The following is a 7,526-nucleotide window of genomic DNA, read 5'->3' as shown; positions in this document are numbered from 1 at the left end:
CATATCGAGCATATTGTGTGTATGATTGAAATGCTTGGTATGTGTGGGATCTGACTATCTAGTTGTTTATCTTTAGTAGCCTCTCTTACCGGGAAATGTCTCCTAGTGTTACCGCTGAGCCATGGTAGCTTGCTACTGCTCTGGAACACTTAGGCTGGCCGGCATGTGTCCTTCTTCGTTCCTGTGTCTGTCCCTTCGGGGAAATGTCACGCTTTGAGTACCGGAGTCCTGTTAGCCCGCTACAGCCCGGTTTACCGGAGTCCTGCTAGCCCAGTGCTACAGCCCGGACCCACTTGCTGATGACCGACTCGTTCGAAGCTGGGTCATGGATGCCTGTCCCTGTAAGTCTGTGCCACTTTGGGTTTACGACTAGTCATGTCAGCCCGGGCTCTTTATCATATGGATGCTAGCGACACTATCATATACGTGAGCCAAAAGGCGCAAACGGTCCCGGGAAAAGGTAAGACGACACCCGTGGGAATACCGTGCGTGAGGCCGCAAAGTGATATGAGGTGTTACCAGCTAGATCGATGTGACATCGAGTCGGGGTCCTGACAGTTTGTCCTCTGTTTTGGACAAAACAAATAAATGGCATTTGAATAATCACATATGGAGTTTGAATTTGAATCTTGTATTCAAACCAACTTCATTTAATCTGTTGCTAGTTGCATTAGCCCAAAACACATTCATATTGCCATGTCATGAGCATGCATCATGTTGTGCATTGCATTGATTGTATTTCTTCGTTGTTGTCGGTATCTGTTCCCTCCCGGTAGACGATGTTCTGAGGATGTGATCGTTGACACTGATGAAGACTCAATGTTATGTTCAGAAGTGCCAGGCAAGCAAAACCCCCTTGTTCATTCCGATACAATCCCACTCTCTCGCTCCTGCTCTCTTTTACTGCATTAGGACAACAACGATTCATCTGTTACCTGCTGCGGTAGCTGAACCCCTTTATCCTTTGCATGACCTGTCATTGCCACAGTAAATAGATGAAACCCACTAGAATGAGTAGGAGTTGTTTGAGCCCTGTTGTGCCTACTCATTCATGCTTGTTTGTCATGCCTGCTACTGCTTAGAGTTGAGTCAGGTCTGATTCATCGGGGATGAATCAGAGGCGTGTGAAGCTGTCCTACTGTGTGTGAGCTAAGTGTGTGAACACGATTTGGTAAAGGTAGCGGTGAGAGGCCATGTAGGAGTACATGGTGGGTTGTCTCATTGTAGCCGTCCTCAGGAACTGAGTTCTGTGTTTGTGATCCATGATTCAGCTACTACCACGCATTGGGCCCGAAACCAATGGACCCTCTCGGCTTCTTGATCACCCTTGTCCTCTGTCCAGGAGTTGCAAGTAGTTTCTGGTGTTTGTAGTATGCTGGAGGCCGTGCGCAGCGCTGATCGTAGGGGTGGGCTGTGATGCGGTAGGCACGTGGCCGGGTAAACCGGGCGCCCGTTTGGTGTCACGGAACCCTGTACACATCGTTTGGGGCTGTGAGCGAAACTCCGGCCGGATCTCCTCATGGATGGAACCCGAATAGGCGATAAACCTGGACTAGAGACTTAGGTGATTAGGTAGGTCGTGGCCGACACCCACGTTGGGCTTCCGCTTGAAGGTTGCCGAGTACATGTCGTGTAAACGGCGGTAAGTGGTGAGAGCGTGTGTGAAGAAGTACACCCCTGCAGGGTTATCATCATCTATTCGAATAGCCGTGTCCGCGGAAAAGGACTTCTGGGTTGCTTATATCAGTTCATAGACAAGTGAAAGTGGATACTCTAAAATACGCAAGATAAGCGTGAGTGCTATGGATGGCGTTCTCGTAGGGAGACGGGAGCGGATCCATAGTGGTGTATTGATATGGTGAATATGTGGACTCGTGTGCGCCACCTTAAAAGAGTTACATTGCAGTCGTAGTTCAGGATAGCCACCGAGTCAAAGCTGGCTTGCTGCAGTTAAACCCCACCATCCCCTTGTTGATAATGATGCATATGTAGTTAGTTCTGATGTAAGTCTTGCTGGGTACATTTGTACTCACGTTTGCCTATTTTATGTTTTTGCAGAGAGACTTCAGTCTCACTAGTAATTCCGCGTGGTCTTCGACGTTTAGCTTGTTACCTCAGCTACGATCTTGTGCCCTCGGCAGGATCTGGTAGATAGTCAGGCTTCTCAGCCTTTTTCATTTATAGTTGTCTGTACTCAGACATGATAGCTTCCGCTTGTGCTTTGATTTGTATGCTCTGAATGTTGGGTCATGAGACCCCTGTTTGTAATATCTCGCTCCTCGGAGCCTATTGAATAAATTACTTGAGTCGTAGAGTCATGTTGTGATGCCATGTTGTATTTGCACATATCGAGCATATTGTGTGTATGTTATTGAAATGCTTGGTATGTGTGGGATCTGACCATCTAGTTGTTTATCTTTAGTAGCCTCTCTTACCGGGAAATGTCTCCTAGTGTTTCCATTGAGCCTTGGTAGCTTGCTACTGCTCCGGAACACTTAGGCTGGCCGGCATGTGTCCTTCTTCGTTCCTGTGTCTGTCCCTTCGGGGAAATGTCACGCGATGAATACCGGAGTCCTGTTAGCCCGCTACAGCCCGGTTCACCGGAGTCCTGCTAGCCCAGTGCTACAGCCTGGATTCACTCGTTGATGACCGACACGTTCGATGCTGGGTCATGGATGCCTGTCCCTGTAAGTCTGTGCCACTTTGGGTTTACGACTAGCCATGTCAGCCCGGGCTCCTTATCATATGGATGCTAGCGACACTGTCATATACGTGTGCCAAAAGGCGCAAACGGTCCCGGGCAAAGGTAAGGCGACACCCGTGGGAATACCGTGCGTGAGGCCGCAAAGTGATATGAGGTGTTACATGCTAGATCGATGTGGCCTTGAGTCGGGGTCCTGACAGCGTTGGTATCAGAGCTTGACTGCCTGTAGGATTACCAAGCCAAACTGGTCGAAGTTGAGTCTAGAAATTCTTAGTTATATAAGGGAATTGATTGTGGGATGGAACATAAGGCTCTTTTTACTCCTTATACCTTATGCCCTTCTGATCTGAGTCATCATCATCTCTTCTACGGGGATTAAGAACTAGGCTATCTCTTCTTTCTATCAGGATCACGTGTTACTAATCCATAGACTTATAGATTGTTGGATTAAGCCTCAGTTCAGTTTCTACCTCTGTATGTTAATTGTTGATCTCCAAACCTTGATATTGTGCTTCTGAGTGGTTATGCCACCATTTTTGTGAATGTCTCAAATCTTTTCTGAGCATTTACAGTCGTTATGCTGTCCGAGTCATCCCAGGTTTCTAAGTAGTCTGATGCATTTGCAAATCCTTTCTTTCCGTTTCAATGTTCCCATGGGCCAGATTAACCACACTAATCAGTGAGTTGAGGTACTCCGTTACCTTGACATTTATGTTGGAGTTACTATTATGACCCTAGGTATTTAGGGAGTCACCTAGTAATCTAGCAATGTTTTGTGTTCCCAGTGTGAGATTCTGGCCTTTATTCTCGAAAGCATTCCGTGATGCTACTTAGTAATAGGTATTCTGTTCCTGGGTTCTTGAACCCGAGATTCACTCTACCTACTTCATGTTGATAGAAATTGCTAGTGCCTTTAGGATATTAGTAACCTTTGCGATAGTCCTTGAAGTCCGTGGTATCTTCTTCTTCCAAATACCATGAACTACTTATGGCAGAAGTTCCTCGTTGAACTGAAATATCACAACAGGATTATTCTTGAGGAGTTCTCCATTCATAAATCGTGACTCTGCCAGTTCTACCTTTCTACATGGGTTATCCGGAAGAAATATGTTGAACTTGGTTCGACATACTAATCTATGCATCCACAACTCAGAAAATTATATGTTCCTTTGAGTTGTTCTCTTTAGTTGCATTCTGACCCTCGTCTATCAATTGATAGTCAAGAGTATGCGTGCGTTCGTTTATCGATGCCTATTACTCTTGTGGTCCGTCAAGCCATTCTATCGCAGAATGACTAGGAGAAACAAACTCCAGTACCTCTTCCATATCCAGGATTGGGTCAAAGAAGTTGTGCTCCGCAGATCAAATTACTAATCCAGCTTTTGTTCTGTTCTACCTTGGAGTATTACCATCTTTATATCAAGAATGTCATGGGAATTGCACACCATCCTATGAACTCTTGACACAGTGATACTTCTCACCATCATTAGTCATTCCTCGGTCTTTGTGTTGATGCAACCGGAATGTCGACAAGTGAGTCGTGATGTGTGAAATCAATACTGCTAGCAACTCCGTTGTTTGGTAGTTAAAGGACAATAATTTCATTCTTAGCATGTTAGTTAGTGAATCATCATTCTAAGATTGATCGTGCTACCTAGTCCATTCTCCTGGTTCACTCCTCGATCGATGAGTTAGGATTATTTCAAATCCTTGCTCTATTGATCATATCGTCTTGCCCTGAAAAGCAAGATTGTTCTCGAGCTTAGTAACATACCGGTGGTTCGTGATTTTCTGAATATCTTCTCAGAAGTATTACCAGGTTGTCACCTGACCGCTATGTTGAGTTCGTGATCAAGTTGGTTTATTCCTGTAAACCACCCCTTCTCCAAGAATCCGTGTTGGATACCCTGAGCTAGTTGGATAAGCTAAACAACAACTTGGAGAGTTGGAAGATAAAAGCTTGTTCGACTTAGTTCATGTTAAGGGATATCTTTTTGTGTGTGTGTGTGTTGAAGAAAGATGATATCTTCATCAATTGGTCCTCGTGAACAATTGTTGGATCTATTATCTTACCCAAACCTTTGATTGAGTATGGGCTATCATCCAATCAGACCAGAACCAACGATATTCGTAATGTTGTCTTACTCGTGGTTGACCCCTCGAGCATACACCATTATATCTTTTGGGTCTGACCAATGCTATCACTTGTTCACTTAACTATGGAATTCCTTTTAAAAGGAAACCTAGATGAATTGTTGTTGAGCCCATTGACAACATTCTTATCTCCTCCATGATCTTGTTGGACAACAAGTTAGTGTTGGAAACTTCTGAAAGCATTTCTTCATGCTAACTCATGAAGTATTTGTTTGATGAAAGGAGTGACTTCCTCTTATACACGTGCATTTGGTGAAAGTTGCCGCCGTGAATTTGAGAAAGTTAGTTTTGCTTCCTCTGGAATCATCCCAAGTCAGTCATGCATATGTGCAAAGTATTCTATGGTTTGGAGACTTGCAACCTTCATTCCATATGTGTTCCGAGCACACCAAGCCACTGATTGATTTGTTCAAGGAGAAGAAGTTTCTTCTTAAGAGCATGCCTTATGCAAGGACTTCAATATCCTCGATTATGGTTCCCCACCTGAACTCGGTAGTGTTTTGTTGTAAGACTACCATGTGATAATGTTTTGTCTAGGACAACGTGTTCACATGTTTGTAGCAGAACCAGCTCATGTTTTGGAGCTTGCTATCGTAGTTCATCTCCCGAGAATCCCGCAACGTCATCTCGTCGATTTGTGTTGCAAACTTTCATTTCTCTTCCTAGACTCGATGAGTCTGGAATATCCTGACACCAACCAGATCTGAATCTCAGGCAGATATGATGGTTGGAACATTTCCCAAGAACTATAATATCGGTCCCTCGGAAACCGGTAATGTGGATGTCGTGGTCAACACACCCAGCCGGAAGACCTGTTATTATAATATCTTGATTAAGGAAGTTGGCCACCTCCCCATGAGGACTTCGTAGGATTTACCTCCGTAGTTATTCCTTATGGATTTCTGTATTCCGAAGTCCGACCTTTTTACTTGATGTTCTAGATATCAAACCATATCTATGGGTGGATTACGCTAGCACATCAAGGAGAACATTAGAAGCGGAGTGCTAAATGTCTCTCGGTCGATCATCCAGATTTTATTTGCTTGGCCTCGCTAAGGTGAAATCTGAGAAAGTGTTATCCTCCTTCGCATCTGCATCGTCCATCGCTATTCATCATGGTAGTATGTTGTGTTGTCAGCACCCTTGACGCGGTTGTTGATAAAACCTTGATGATTGTGGAAATGCTCAAGTTCTTGATAGCACGCACAAGCGCTACGTGTTATCATCGGCTCTAATTGGGATGCTCTCAGTTCCCTCGGCAATGCTATGACCTTCTCAAACGGTGAATTCACTCTCTATTGTTGGGTTCTTTCCCAGTTATCAGAATCATTCCCAGCATTTGCATTTTGTTCCCAGCTTGCACCGCCAACGTGCCATTCAACCATGGGTCCCTTCCATTTCCGGTGATAAGCAAATTCATCCATTACGTTGTCTTCAACAAGGTAATCCACATCATCCAAGTCCAAGTATGCCATTCTACCGACCCCCTCCAAACGATCGCTCGAGAATTGCCTTAGGCTGGCTTAAAGGTTTTCAATGATCTCTGAATCAAAGGTAATTCTTTTTGCCACTTAAGGAAATAATCTACGAATCACCCTCCTTCAGGATGTTTCGTCGTGGTATCATGGCAACTCAACTCCTCGCTACGTGGACAATCGTTTACCACCTTCTTAAGTGTGGAATTGTTGTCCACCTAGTGAACCTTCGTCATCCGTTTCTTTCCACCCCTCTTGATGTGTATCTCGTGTCTCAACCCGAGAGATGGTCCTATGTCTCATTCCGTGAGTTGTTCGATCTTCGAGAAGATCGACCCTTCTAGAGTCTCCTTCTTCCCTCCATGTCATGTTGACAGGATTTCTCAGAGCAAGACTTCAAGACAAAGATGGTGTTTGAATCAACGTTCATTTGAAGTGCAACCTGGATCGTGAAGATTGTGCTAGTTGCCTCCCCCTTCACCTTACCCTATGCTTAAATCTCGGGACGAGATTTTTGTTTAGTGGGGGTGAGTTGTCACATCCCTGGTCCTGTTATGCACTAGGCTAGACCCTCATGTGTGCATCATGTTTAAATTCAAATGAAATTTGAATTGGGGAATTTTCAAAGCCTCAGAAACCTTCTAAAAATGATCAACATTAAAATCTTCTCAAAGAAGTCCAAGAAAATGTTCCTTTTCAGCTTTGAAAAATATTGGCATGAGGTAAAGTGCAAACCAATATTTTTGGAATGACTGAAACATTTATTTTGGGCCTTTGAGTTAATTCAATAACTATTTGCATTGGATATATATATTATATATAATTAATATATGTCCAATAATTCTGGAACATTTTATGTGGTTTGGTATATTTTAGTTCTAACCACATAATTATTTTCAGGATTTTATAAAATGGTTTAGTATTTTTACTAAACCAAAACAAAACAGAACAAAATAAAAAAAGAACAGAAACTTACCTGGACTCACCTGGCGCTCACCGAAGCCACCTGGACGGCCCAACACTTCCGGCCCAGCCCGCCACCGCTACTCCCCCCCCCCTGTCGTCTTCCTCTGCCAGTAGGCAGAGGCGAGGTGTGGCGCGCGCCCGAGAGCTCCGGCCACCTCCTGCTTACCTGCTCGCCGCTGGAGGCACCCGAGGAAGCCACGCACTCCCCCTCGCCCCCTGCACCTCTC

The sequence above is a fragment of the Triticum dicoccoides genome, chromosome 7A (genome assembly GCF_002162155.2).
Source record: "Triticum dicoccoides isolate Atlit2015 ecotype Zavitan chromosome 7A, WEW_v2.0, whole genome shotgun sequence".
Classification (NCBI taxonomy): domain Eukaryota; kingdom Viridiplantae; phylum Streptophyta; class Magnoliopsida; order Poales; family Poaceae; genus Triticum; species Triticum dicoccoides.
This window is presented reverse-complemented; position numbering follows the sequence as displayed.